The sequence below is a fragment of the Silurus meridionalis genome, chromosome 15, assembly GCF_014805685.1.
Source record: "Silurus meridionalis isolate SWU-2019-XX chromosome 15, ASM1480568v1, whole genome shotgun sequence".
NCBI classification, from domain to species: Eukaryota; Metazoa; Chordata; class Actinopteri; order Siluriformes; family Siluridae; genus Silurus; species Silurus meridionalis.
Window position 1 is genome coordinate 10,578,557 of NC_060898.1, and position 14,804 is coordinate 10,593,360.

Sequence of the window (14,804 nt, forward strand, 5' to 3'; positions counted from 1 at the left end):
TTCCATAGAGAATAGAACAGTAGAGAATCTTTGCTCTGACATTGGATTTACTATGAGAAATATAATGAGAAGATTATTATGAGGTAAAAAATGTTATAACATGATTTTTTGTTAAAGATAATTATAAGATAATTTTATTTATTTAATAATGGCTATTATTGCAAATATTAAAAGTCAAGTGCAGCTGAAGGACATCAAGTTTGGAAAAAGCTGGGACCAGGAAACACCATTAACATATGGAAAGTTAGACACTTTTAAAAGTTGCAGTTCATTAAACAGACTTCCTAATTCCCTTCTACAAGCCTTTTGGTAACTGACAGCTTGCAATTAGCAGTTGCATGTAGTTGCATCAGGATGTAACCTTCTCTGATTTGACATCGATTGTCAGTGTGCCTAAATAATGCATTTCGACAAAAGATGAGAACTCATCATTTTAGCCTGAGCCTTTTGTCACTTACTCCCTTCTTTCTGTGTGCACAATCCACTCAGTTACACCACACCAACTCATTAGGGCTTGTTCTGCTTTGAGAATATGAAAAAAATCTGAGACAGTGCTGAATGCTATTACATAGGTGCTTATTGACCGATTATTAAAGATAACTAATTGAAGATAATGTGAAAAATTATTATTTTTTTAATTTAGATTGTGGTGGATGATTATTGTTTTAAAGTTCATGGGAGCAGAAAATTAAAATAATAAAAATCAAAGATTCTGTTTGTGGTTTGAGTCCCATACCATATATTATGTCATTTATAATCATAAAAAATGTCCTTCTCCTGAGCTTTTCTATTCAAAGTGTGATTAGTTAGGACACCAAACAAGCAAATATAAACAATACATATATATTAATGAATTTCTGTGATCAATAACTGATAATGACTATATGCCGTATTGCCTGTCACAAAAGTGTAAAAAAAAATTTCTTTTTAAATTTTTATGTTTATTTGTTTTACGTATCATACTTAAATTTGATAAAGTCTGGAGTCTTTTTTTGGCCTTGTATTATTTTTCAGAGCACTCTAGTAAAGTTACTCTAACTTTAACCGATTTGTGGTCATTTGTCTTTGGTCAGTCATACTTAAAATGCATCAAATGGATATTGTAATGTAGTCATGACCAAAATGAATAAACAAAGGGCTAAATAAAATAAACCGTGCAACACTGTCAAATAACAAAATATGTTGCTTAGATCTTTCTGCAATTTAAGTGATGCGCCACAGTTTGATTGATCGTGTCAGTCAAACTTATTTTATTTTATTTTGCTAAATAAATAAAGGCCTAGAGGAGTTTTTATACTTTCTCATTTATGGCATTTGGTTGACACCCTTACCCAGAACAACTTACAATTATCTCATCTAAAATTAACACAAATTATGCATAGGTCAGAAACAACCTACAAAACACACTACCAGTTCAGGTGCCTTATATATTGACCAATAATTTAATAAATGTTGTAAAACATCAACCAGTAAAATCTTCAGTGGTCATCCTGAGATTTTTCTGCATAGCATTTGTTCAGCTACAGCTACTAATTATACACCAACAAAGTGCACCTTATGTATGCGTCAGAATTACCTGTTAAAATTAATTCTGGCAAAAAATAAATAAAAAATAGTCGTTTAATGAAAATAATATTGAAGTTAAATTATAAAAAGTTAATAGGCTGGACATAAAGTAACATGCTTCCTGTAAAAATTGTCCTCTATTAGTGCTTATGTGCAGTTCCCATGGTTGACCAATAGGCAGTAGTATTTAAATAGTTCATTTGGGCAGTGAGTGTGTTGCCCTTTGCTTGTGCAAACTTTCACTTATAACAGTCAAATAATAACAGTTTATTACTTGTTTGTAGTCACCCAAAAAAAGGTAATTAGTATTTAACCAATTTGAGAACTTTACTGAATATTGCAGTCACAGCAGCCACAATAGGCAAATTACAATTAATTTAACTTAATTAACTGCATTTTTTCCTTTTCAATCTATTGATAAAATTTTATACTGCTTGCAGATCTATTAAACAGGAAACCTATTAATTTACCCAATAGCTTAACACATTACTGGAAGTATCAAACAAAATAAAGCAAATTCAAGTAAAACTTTCCTGCATTGATGGGAATATTGAAGTGGGTGGAGAAACACTCAACACTCAAGTGAAAGATAGAGTGGCAAACAAAGCAGCTTTTTGTCCCCCCCATTTGTATCAGTGGTAATTATCACAGTGGTGACATCCTCGCCTTTCATCTCTTCCGTCACATCACACGGCGAGCACCAGTCAGTGGCGCACATGCCACTGTGCCACATCTGCTACACCACAGCATCAAAACTCAGTCCTGCTGGCAACATACACAGAGATAGAGTGAAACAATACCAACATGTCATATTCTGCATATATAGGTAATAAATGGCATCTTATGACTGTATGAAATGTTTCTGGCTACTTTGCGTGCTAGTAATTCATTCAAAAAGTTACTTTTGTCTTATTTTAACTGTAGCTAAATATAAACACATGACAGATATACAAATACATAATGCAAGAAAAAAACTTTAGTCGTTTTGTACTGGGAAGTATTAAATAAATGACAATATTAATAAAATTTTAATTTCAATAGACTTTTTATAGAAACAAAGCAATACAAATTTAATATTAACGATTACCTTTATCAAATGCTCTGCAGGAATTGCCATATTATTCCAAATAGTAAATCTTAATTAGATCATTGATCATGCTAGAATGTTGATCATGCTAGAGAGTGGGGACAAGATCTGGTTATTGTGAAGACCATAGCATATAAACTACCTTATTTTTTATTTATATGTCATCCTGGAGAGACAGTTCCCAGCAAGATAGAAATGTTTCATCACTGAATAAAGGTAATCGCTACTATTAACTTTATATTGCTTTGTTTCTTCCCCCTAAAAAGTCTATTGAACCCAAACAATGACAGCAAAATTCCCAAACAGCAATGACCAACTAAGTGTCAAATTTTTTTCCTGTGACAGAATACTACAATAAAAACACTATAAAAGTGTTCTTCTTCTTCTTCTTCTTCTTCTTCTTCTTCTTCGTCTTCTTCTTCTAATAATAAATAATAAGACAAATAATAATAATGGAGTATTGAAGTATTAATCCTAATCATTATCACAATAACAACAGCAATGATGATTATAGTAATAAAAGAAGAATTTGGTCATGTTGTTTTCTCCTCTTGTCTGCCACCTTTTATATTAGCATATCTAACAAAAAACCTAAACAAATGAAAATTTAGTTTTAAATTAGGCCATGTCTTTTAACCATAAATACTAAAATGTGTTTTGTTAAAATAGAAATAACATCTGTTCAGCCCTCTTGGGAGACTGTGTATTCGGAAAGAAATACACTGAAATGTCATTTGGAAAATCTCCAAAATTGAATGCATAAATATGGATCAAACAGCCTCAAAAGGGCAGTGTTTTGTCAATAATAGACACATTATCCTCTGCACAATGATGCCTATTTAAATTATTTTAATGCCTTATTCATATTACTTCTAATCAGACAAACTGGATATGGACGAAGCAAAAAAAAAAACTACATTTAGAACAGCATACGTGTTACCATTCTATCTGAAATGCTTTTCTTCCCACAAAAAATTTAAAAGTCAAAGCTGTATAAGTATTGATTCATTCTAGTTGGCTCACACAGGATGAGAAGAAATGAGCTAGTTTACTGATAAATGCAACACTTGCTAGAAAGTGGTTCTTTTTAGCTTAGCAGAACTATACTGCCCTCTTTTGGTCCTGACAGATCCCATGGATAATAGGTCAGGGCCATAGGGTGTCATATTCTACACTTACACGTTCATAGATTTATATTAGAAACAAATTATGGAACATTCTAAATTGTTAAGCATGACAATGGATGATAGAGGATAATTTAATATAATATAATGCCTATAGGAAATGATTACTTTGGGCTTTTTTTTTTTTTTTTGCTTTTTTACTGATCATTTAAGTAGTCCTACATATTAATGCTACAATTGACTCATCAGTCTTTAAACTCTGTGTGACAGTAAAATCCAGATAGCACCTCTTTCTATCCAAACACAGAAGCTATGGGATTGAAACAGGGCTGTGAGAATACAGTATTATATGAGTGTATGCTATGATTGATAAAAAACATAAAATTGTTAACATTTTATGTTAAAAATTTATGTTAACATTAAGTTACAATCATATGCATAACAGCATCACATAAACATCTACACCCAAGAATGGCACAATACTTAAATTACTAAATTGTGAAAAAGTTTTTTATTAAGATCAGCCTTTTTAAAGAAACAATATATTAGATAAAATGTATAATGTTCTACATAATTTTGAAAAAGCAGAAAAGGCCAAGAATCATCTTCTTAACAAGTTGATTTCCTGTCACAGTTTTGTTTACATGTTCATTTATTCTGCATATACATTATGTCGTGTAATGTTGTTATCTTGCTGTTAGCAGATAAATCTTTACTAGTATAAAAATAATACCATTGGCTTGTATGGTTATTGCACTGAGAATTCTTTCTTCATTAAAATGCTGACCTTTTCTTACCTAGTCTACACTGACTGTTCTTCTTTTTGCCAGAAATCAGATCATTGGCATTCAGTGCAAGCTTCACGAGCCATGTTACAAATGCAAATTTTTTTTTATGCTTTGTTGCTAGTGAGATGATCTTTTGACCCCTGTAATGCTTTGCTCTGACTTTAGAAACAAATTGTGGCACAGCCTTTTGCACCTGTACCCAGATGTCCCACCAGCTGCCAAGTTACAGAGCTGGAGAAACTAAATGGCCACCAGCTAATCCGTTTTTGCACGTCTAGAAAGAGCAGATACAATCAAATCTCCAAGTTTAGAATAAAATGCAATTGGAAAGCATTTCCCAACAACAGCTGGGAAGGTTAATGCTTTATGATGTTAATAAGATTAAGGCTTTAATGCCATAATGTTTCTACAACATTATAAATATTACCACTTATTTCTGTTAGAACAGTACTGTTAGAAGTGTTTTTTAGACAGCTTTGTGGACTCTGTACGATGTCATCACTGCACATGCAATAAAGTTGTTTGCATTTGAATGTTTTTCATATTATTAGCCAATTTCCCAAAGTTTAACTTCTTTCCCCTATGAAAGCTCTGAAAAAGCAATTCTTTTTTTTTCTTTTTATGAGATATATAACAAAACATCAAGTTGTCTGTCAGCAACAGCAACATGATATAAGTTTTTTTAACACATCGAGATGTAAATATCAGGAAATGGAAGCCCAAATTCTGCTTCATAGTCATTATTTTATATTTTCAGTATATACATAAGAATCTGCTTTGCTGTTCCCATACTTTCTAAGGCGATACACGATATGCAAAAATTCTGAATAGTATGGGGAAAAAAATCGTAATTAAAATATTAGCTAGCCATATTCATATTATAGTTTAATACTCGCTATATCATTTATTTATTTTTAAATCTGGTACGATTTCTTTTGTAATTTATTATTCTCCGTATTACTGATTTTTTTTTTTTTTATATCTTTTTGTTACAAAAATTCCAAGCCAAGCCACATTTAAAATTAATATAAAATGATTAATGTCTATGCATATGTTACTTTGTCTTTATGGAAATTAAAAGCTATAGATGTGTTAGAATAGAATCTCTGGACACTGATGTGGCATTATAAACTACAAGGACAATGATAATTTATTGGAAATGCAACATAGAGATAGCTTTGTACAAATGCAAATACATTGTAAACTTTTCCATCCATAGTGTATTTACATTGGTCCTACAATTGATATTGGGGGTTGTGTAATGAATTTGGAGTAAAATTAGTCATACTATAAATTTAACCCCTTTTCTATAAATACTAATAGTGCTCATTATAGAACAGTTGGCACTCTACACATTAACGTTCAGCTCTTTGCACCATCTGGTTTCAATTGGAAACCAGAAGCGTCTAAATACAGGGTTTTGTAACCAGTGCTGATTGAGGGTGCAACTGGTGACAAAATGAAAGTTTTCTGCAGGAAGTGTGGCCACTCCTGAAAAAGGGAAGTGAAACAGGTCAGATAGAGTAGAATGGGATAACTGTACACACTCTGTCATCTCTGTTTATAACCTAATTTTAAACTAATTTGAGTAGACATGGCAGGCATTAATAATAATACAGGTCTGAGGCACTATGTGTTATTTTATGATGATGAATTGCTCAATATCCATTTCAGAAAAGAGCAATATTACTGTATGGGTGACATACTACTTCATGGGTAACACTGTAGCTCTGAATTGTTCTCAGGTTTCACATTTTATCACCATGTCCATGTGAGTTTTTCCTGTGTGGATGTGTGTGTGTTCATGGTGCCCTGCGATGGACTAGCATTTCCATTTAGGGTGAGTTTCTACCTCACTTTAAGTAATACCAGAAAAGGCTTTACATCCACTGCAACTCTGGCTAGGATAAAGTGTGATTTAAGGAATTGTGGCTGGGACACAACTTACTTTAGTCCTTAGATCTGTATTCTGTTATGTAGCTATATGTTGTTTTATGTAGCACCAAGGTTCTGGAGGAACTTTGTGTCATTTCACCATGTACTGCTTCAGCTATATATAGTTGAAATGACAATAAAAGCCTCTTGACTTGATTGTAAATAACTAATGTAGAGAAAGTCAGTTTAAGAGCTGTTTTTATGTTGTTTTGTTTTGTTTTTATCTTTAGGCCAGAACTAAAACACAAGAGCACATTGACTCCACTGAAGAAAGCCCACAGCCATACCTGCTTACCATGGGTACAAAGAAGAACAGCATTTATTTATTTTACATCATTCCCAACAAGAAAACCATACCATGCAAGTCAGTGAGTGGTTGTGCCTTTGATGAACGTTTTAGGGCTCACTTTGTGTTTGGTGCATCTTACAGCACAACATGTAAGTACTCCTTTGTACAATGACAGTTTTGCAGTTTTTCAGGCTTGCACCTCTGAAAGTGTTTACTTTAACTGAACTCATTTATTACAAATCTTTTGATGTGCAGATGTGCTATGGGTCTTTTCATTTCTTTGTTGTTTTTTGTCTCCACAAAGTTAATGTTTTTTTTATTCATTATGTATTTCGGTGCAACACCTCATAGATTTGACTGAACTGTTGACTTTACACATCTTCCATGTTTTAAAGTAGCCACTTTGCCCAGTTTTTAAATAAAAATGAGTTATAACATCTGTCTGAAGACGCTTGATTTTAGATTTAATCATCTACATTGACACTACATTTGCGCTGAAAGATATATTTTCTTGATAACACTGGTAGAGTAATCCACAGAAAAAACAACACCAGGGGTGTTAAATGTCCCTTAGTGTAAAACTTTTATAACAATAGTAAGTGTAACATTCTACACTCAACGTGTAATTTTTGTAGCACTACAAGGTGTAATTTTAAAACTATAAATTGAACAAAACAGACAAATTTTAACTCTTGATAGATTGGGACCATATATGATGTTTAGTAGTGTTCAATGTAACACTTTAATTGACTGCTGATTTTACTGTGTATGAAGTGTGATAACTTGAGTGGCTTACACAACCATAAAGAAAAAATGAGTGGTGTGGGAGTCAGAGAAAAAAGTTGGCCCATTGTAGTGAGATGTGGCGGTTAGTATAATTGTTCTTGACATCTGCCCTGTTAATTATTGCCACAGAAAGGTAATCTCTGAAGATTATGCCAGCTGTCATTGCTAACAAGCAAGCCACAAGGACATTGCTTCTTCCATGTGCTCCTTAACAAAAGCATTTTTTTCTCTGCCTTTAGGATAGATGAAGGGTCTCTGCTGTGCAAATGAGGACATGGCATTGAACTTAATAGAATATTTCCTTTTCACTGCTGTGCCTCATAAACATGAAGACTGAACATAAGTCCTTCAGTAATTTAACCCTCATTCTGTCAAATACTTTAAAATGAATATTACACTGAATTTTTAATGCCAACAAACCATGGAACCAGACACTCTAAATCATGTCACTTGCTTGAAAAGCACCAGAATGGCAAGTCTCTGCACAGCTATAAGTGCAAATGATAGAGGGAGGTCATATGAATTGTAACAAAACTACTTTTTTTTCATATTAGCAATAACTAATCTGTGTTTTGTTTTTGGAGGTTTTGTTATATAGTTGTTCTATATGATGTAATCCATGAGACACTTCAGAGGAATTGAGGAATGAACAGTATAGTTTGGGGGAAAAAATATCAGTTATTTAGGAACACTCTTTCAGTGGGCATGACCTGTACCAGTTAAGAGTCTGGCACTAAACATAAGGACAAGTTAACAGGAGGCTGCCCTCATCAAGAAAATAAAATATGGAGTACACATGGAAACAAATTAATTTTCTGACTCACATATTGCACAAATTTGCCACCAAGACCTGACATGAGGTCTGCTGTATTTTCATCTTCTCATTTTAATCATGCTACATGCGAAAAACTTGTCAAACTATAATTACCACTTTCATTTTTTCACCACTCATTTTTATTCAAAAAGATAGCATTAATGGATGAATAAGACACATAACCAATGTATTCATTATTTGCATTTCATTGCATGTATTTTATATTTGCATTTCTTTTGCATTTTTCTTGTGATTAATACATTTTATATATATATATATATATATATATATATATATATATATATATATATATATATATATATACATATATATATATATATATATATACACACACACACACACACACACACACACACACACACACACACACACACACAGGCGATCAAAATTAGAGAACAATTTATAAACAATTGAACAATTCTGAAATAATGTCATCTTCACTGCTCAAGAGTTGAAGGAGTTTTTGTCCTGTCTATACCATGCTACCAGAACACCTTTTCCACAAAATAACTAAGGCATTTCCAAAAAAAACCCCATTATTTTAGGAAAAAGATTATAGGAAAAAGATTACAACAACATTTTCTGAAGGTTACAACAGTCAGCAATTAGTAGGAAGTGTACAGGCCTCTGCTCTGAATGACTTCAGCACATCTGCGGCCACAGGACAGCACTAGTCTCTCACACTGCTCTGGTGTGATATTGATCCACTCTTCTTCCAGTCTCCTCCATAGTTCGGTGACTGTAGTGGGTTTCTTGGCCATAACTTTGTCGCAAAGGATTTTCCAGAGGTTATCTATTGGATTGAGATCAGGACTCTGGGCAGGCCATGTCATTATTTCAATGTTTTCAGTTTCAATGAACGGTTTACCCGTTTTGCTGTGTCTCATGGAGCGTTGTCCTGCATGAACACTGGGGGCTGATTGGGTGATGAACGCAGGGAAGGAACCCATTTGCATTCCATGACACTTCCTCCTCCACTTTTCACTGAATTCTTTACACACTTTGGGTTCAGTCTTTCTCCAGTTTGTCGCTGAACATAATGTTTCCCATCGGACCCAAATAAATTAAACTTGCTTTCATCACTGAAGTGAACTTTGGACCAGTTCTCCTCTGTCCACACAACATGCTCCTCAGCAAAGCTTAGTCTAGCCTTTTGATTCTTTCTGCTAATGAGAGGTTTGGTCACTGCAAAGTGGGCTTTCAGTCCAAATGCTCTTAAACGTCGAGACACTGTTTGACGAGACAGATCCTTACCCTGTTCAGCGCTGAACTGGTGAGCAATTCCAGCTGCAGTGTGGAAACGATTGCCCATTGAGATCCGCCGCAGTATCCTGTCCTCTCATGTACGTGTCTTCCGTGGACGACCAGCCTTCTTGGCAGACTTGAATGAGATTGTAATGTTGTAAAGATTCAATATTCTTGGATGGCTTTCAGTCACTTTAGAATGGCTCACCATCTTGCAGAGTCAGTGAAACTGGAAGGCAGGCTGCCAGTTAAATAGGGGTTGACAGATAATCAAGGAAATTAGCACCAGGTGGCAGATTAACACCAATAACTGGGAGGTATCTGAAAGTGTTCTCTAATTTTGATCATTGTGTTTTCTGCAAAATAATGTTTTTTTTTTTAAATGCCTTAGTTAATTTGTGGAAAAGGTGTTCTGGTAGCATGGTACTCGACAACCCTATTAAGTCGACGTTTTTGAAGTGGAACCGCCAAATTCTCACTTTGTCTAAGCATTTTTTAATGCCTTACAGATCAAGCCTTTCAAGCCTTACAGATGCTACAGGTGTTGTATTGTATACTGGTGAATAGTAGAATAGTAGAATACTCTGCTGTTAGTTAGTGCACATATGCCTTTTGTTGTTAAATGTTATGCGATGAACGGGAGGCGAAAGCCGGGCTTGGTAGGAGCGCGGCGCTTGGTAGGAGCGTGGCGTGGTGCTTGGTAGGAGCGCAGCGCAGAACGTGGGATGAGCAGCAAAAGCATAGAATTAACAACAGCAGGATCGGGGGAAGAAAATCGCAGCCGTTGAGAGAGTGCCGGTGGGAAGACACGTACCGGGATACACATGAGCGATAACAACGACCGCCGTGAACCAACATATACCAACAATAACGGACGGTGAGAGTGTGGAAGTTTAAATAGGAGCTGGTGATGAGTGCTAAACGAGCACCATATGTGCGCGATTGAAGCCGGGAGCTTCAGAGAAAGGCGTGGCAAGTGGATTCCTGACAGTTAACAAACATGTACTGTATGTATTTTTTTAGCATGCCTTCATCAAACAAATCGCTGCAACGCTGTTGTGTAAAAAATCCCCTTCAAAAACACGTGCATGCACATTCTCATTTATTAACGCACATCATGTACATAAAGAAATTTCAAACACGTTAATATAGTGCTGCCATTTTGATTTTTGTTTATCTCGATCATTGGTTATCTCGATGCTTTTTGGCAACCCCCTAGGACATCGACATAACCGGGTTCCACTGTGTGTGTGTGTGTGTGTGTGTGTGTGTGTGTGTATATATATATATATATATATCTGTGTGTGTGTGTGTGTGTGTGGGTGTGTCACAAGATAGATGAATAGATTGATGGATGTATAGATAGATTGACAGACAGACAGACAGACAGACAGACAGACAGACAGACAGATATATAGATAATTTATTAGTCCACAACTAGTTATTGTCATTAAAAACAAACACAGGTTTAATGAGTTATTGAGTTATTGAGAGTATTATTGAGAGTAAAACATTGCTTGAGATGTTTATTTGTTTATGATTGTATGGCATTCAACTACTGTTTGATGTTAGTTTGATGATCATCCAAGATTATAAGCAGATTTGCTTTAATGTTATTATTTTCAACAGAAGCTGTGCATTCCTCCCTCATTCAAAGATGTTTGCAGCGCTTGATTGATGTCAGCAACGACATCAACCCCCAGCCTTTCTTTAATTCCATGCCTAATAACTCTCCTCATGTTTTTCCCAGGTTCTTTCAGACGCTTGCATTCCAGTCTTCCTGGCTCTTTTAGGATGTCTTGTTAAAAATGTAAGTGACTGTATTCGCCTTTCTAATGCAAATGCTGTCCCACATGTGAGGTGGTAAGTGTAACTCAGTATAGTGAAACACATTATGATAGAATAGTGATGAGATCAGTGTTATCGCACCCCCCATGCCCTGCAGTTTACCTGTCTCTCTCACTGGCAGTCACACAGATCAGCAGGGCTTTGTACCATATCTTTCAAGCATAGTCATCATCAGAAATTTTGGACCATGCATTGAAATATTTGTCCATATTCACACAGAGTGCATGTAAGAGTACATTTCAAGAAGAATACATACTTCTTATTCTTTCAATTTAGCCACCTAGAAAATAAAAATATATAGTAATATATAGAAATAATAGTTCCAAATGAACAATTGCCCAAATAAATATAGTCAGACTTTGATAATAAAATCTATAACGATTATAACTTTAGCATCATGAACACCAGCATTAGTGTTCAAGTAAAAACATAAAATTGATTCCAATCAGGTTAGCATTTTAATTTTTGCTTACTGAATCTCTGACTCACTGATCCCTATTGCTGAAATGTACATTGCCAAAAGTGTATGGCCAAGAATAGTTGCAAAGACCTTTGCAAAGTAATTTTTCTCAATCATTCAAATTCTGCAATCATCTGTACTGATTACTGCTTTCTATGCTAGTCAGTTAATTAAAGATATGATGATTCACTCAACAAGACCATTAAAAATCAATAACATTTTTCATTATGTTTCTTTTAAAAGTTAAAGGAAAAATGCATTAGAGTCATGTCCTGTTATTCTATATGTAGTTTAAACAGTTTGTTTGATGCAAGACATGAACACAGACCATATAACAAATTCACCCCTAGAGGCAATCTGGATTAGCCAATCCAGCTACACACTGTAAAAAATATATATAGAGAGTTTGAACAGTGAAAGAATGTAAAATAGCGATGGTAAAATCCTATAAAATTATAAAACATGAAATTACTTTTTTATTTTTACAGTTAAATCCTGTTAATGTTAATACAGGTAAACTTAATAATATTTGCATTATTGCTTGGTAAAACTATTCCCTACATTAGTTTACTAACATTGTCCACTTGACAGAGTGAATGAAAACAAATGAGTAAATTCAGATACTGATGAACACTGCTGTTAACAAGCAGAATCACTGAAGGAAAGAACAAGAAACAAAATTACATACAGTTACAGCCTAAGATGAAATCAACTGAATTAAAGCAAGATGATTAAACAACTTGTCAGCTGTTATCTACATTATCAATTCTTTATGTCGTCTTGATCAAAATATATTTTATTGGTTTCACCTAAATAGTCTTAACCCCAAATCATCTCAGCATCAGTTCATTGCACAAGTCATTGAATGCAAAATGGTTAAACCAGTTGTCATCATCTGTAATCTAAAATTTCTATTAAACTTTTTTTAAATGTGACTTGAATTGATTAATTGTGCAAATTAATCTTGAATGTCACTAATGAAGGACAGTGTATGGCATCAGATTAACCAATAATCAACTAGTTCTCTAAAACAGGTCAAAGGTGAATCTTGTGAACATTCAATTGAAGAGTGTATACAGACAGAACAAAACATAGAATTACAAGTTCTGAAAACAGTAAAAGTGTGAATCCTTTTCGTTCTCTTGCACTCAATATAAATTAAATATGCAATCAAATAAAATAATTTGTGTTGCTGAAATTCATAGATGCCATACAGAAGAAATTTAAATTATGTGCATTTTCAATCACTTTAATCCAAACAGCAGTTTATATCAAGAAATAAAAAAACTGTTCACCATCATACTGACAACATTTTGATGAGCTTGTTTGTGAACAATAATGAAGACACTTTTTATTCTGATGGGAATGAGATGTTCACTGACAGTAATATTTACTTTTGAGAGGATTTTGATAAAAGTATAGGCTTTTGCAAAAAATCCAATGTATTGTGCTGTTTGTACAAATTGTTTTGAGAATACACTTTCTTTTTTGCAAATATTAAGGATGATTCAAGAAATGCTCCAAAGCTGCTTAGAAAAACTGTAATTTCCAATTCTTTTTGATAGTAATATGACTTCAAGATAATTTGACAGACTATTAAGGATTTTAAAAACGTTTTATGCACAAAATCTTTAGAGCTATAGCACTGTTTAGACACATAGACATCAAGAATCAGCACATGAAATTCAAGAATGGTGATTATTAACAAACTTTCATGCTGCAATGCATGCTGGATGCCAAAACTCCCAACATGCATTTCATGAATAAATTATCCACTTTTTTCTTCATTTGGTTTTATTTTGATAGTATTTTATTAATTTTAATAGACTGTTTCATGGGGTCAGGGTTGAGCTCTTTTTACAAAAACAAATTTTAAAAAGCCAAGGTTTAAGAGCAACACTAAAACAAGCACTGGTTTCTATGCTCTTGTGTCTCTTTCCTTCAGTGATTCTGCTTGTTCACAGGTGTCCATTAAAGTTCAATCCTCATTTAATAAGTCACTTCATTATCTCATTAACTTCATCACTGCTTCAGTGTTACTTCAACACTTGTGTGGACACACATAAGTGCTCTTTTAAAACTGAGGATTTTGCTGTGGGATTAAAGAGTTTAAATGTTTAAAAAAAAAAAAAAAACACTTTTAAATGAATTTTAACAATAATATTCTGTAAATTTAATTTACAGAAGCAAACTGTAAAAAGAAAAGAAAGAAAAACAGCAAAATACTGTATACAGTCAAATTCCTGTTGTGTGTAACATTGTGTAGGATAGTAGAACCTGTGTTTTAGTCAAAGACAGAGAAATATTGGTGTTATGATGTATGTTGCTTTATATAAAGGCAGTAACAGTGTTGGGTTGATGCAGAGGGAATCTTTTCACTAATTTCAACATAAATGTGTGCTACTATTAGCTACAATAGATTTAAGTCATATATATATATATATATATATATATATATATATATATATATATATATATATATATATATATATATATATATATATATATATATATATATATATATATATATATGACTTAAATCTATTGTAGCTAATATATATATATATATACAGTATATATATATATATATATATATATATATATATATATATATATATATATATATATTTTTTTTTTTTTTGTTTTTACAGTTTTTTTTTTTTAATGAAGGCATGACGAACACAACTTTAAATCGAAGTGAAATATCCTCTGACACTTAGCTAGAGTTGTTCCTTCCCTATCAGTAATTGTTATTAGTACAGAGGGATCTTCTGTAGTTCGAATGGCTTCTTACCTTAGTGTTACTCTTACCCACTGTGATAATTACACTTGCTGATTAAA

At 33.5% G+C, this 14,804-nt stretch overlaps 1 long non-coding RNA gene across 1 annotated transcript; it reads left to right on the plus strand.

The window, feature by feature from the left end:
- The first annotated feature begins 6,320 nt into the window (after positions 1 to 6,320).
- LOC124398169 lies at positions 6,321 to 11,765 on the plus strand. The gene is made up of 3 exons (XR_006928024.1): positions 6,321 to 6,405; positions 6,731 to 6,938; positions 11,406 to 11,765. It is a non-coding gene; the product is annotated as an uncharacterized LOC124398169 (long non-coding RNA).
- The last annotated feature ends 3,039 nt before the right edge of the window (positions 11,766 to 14,804 follow it).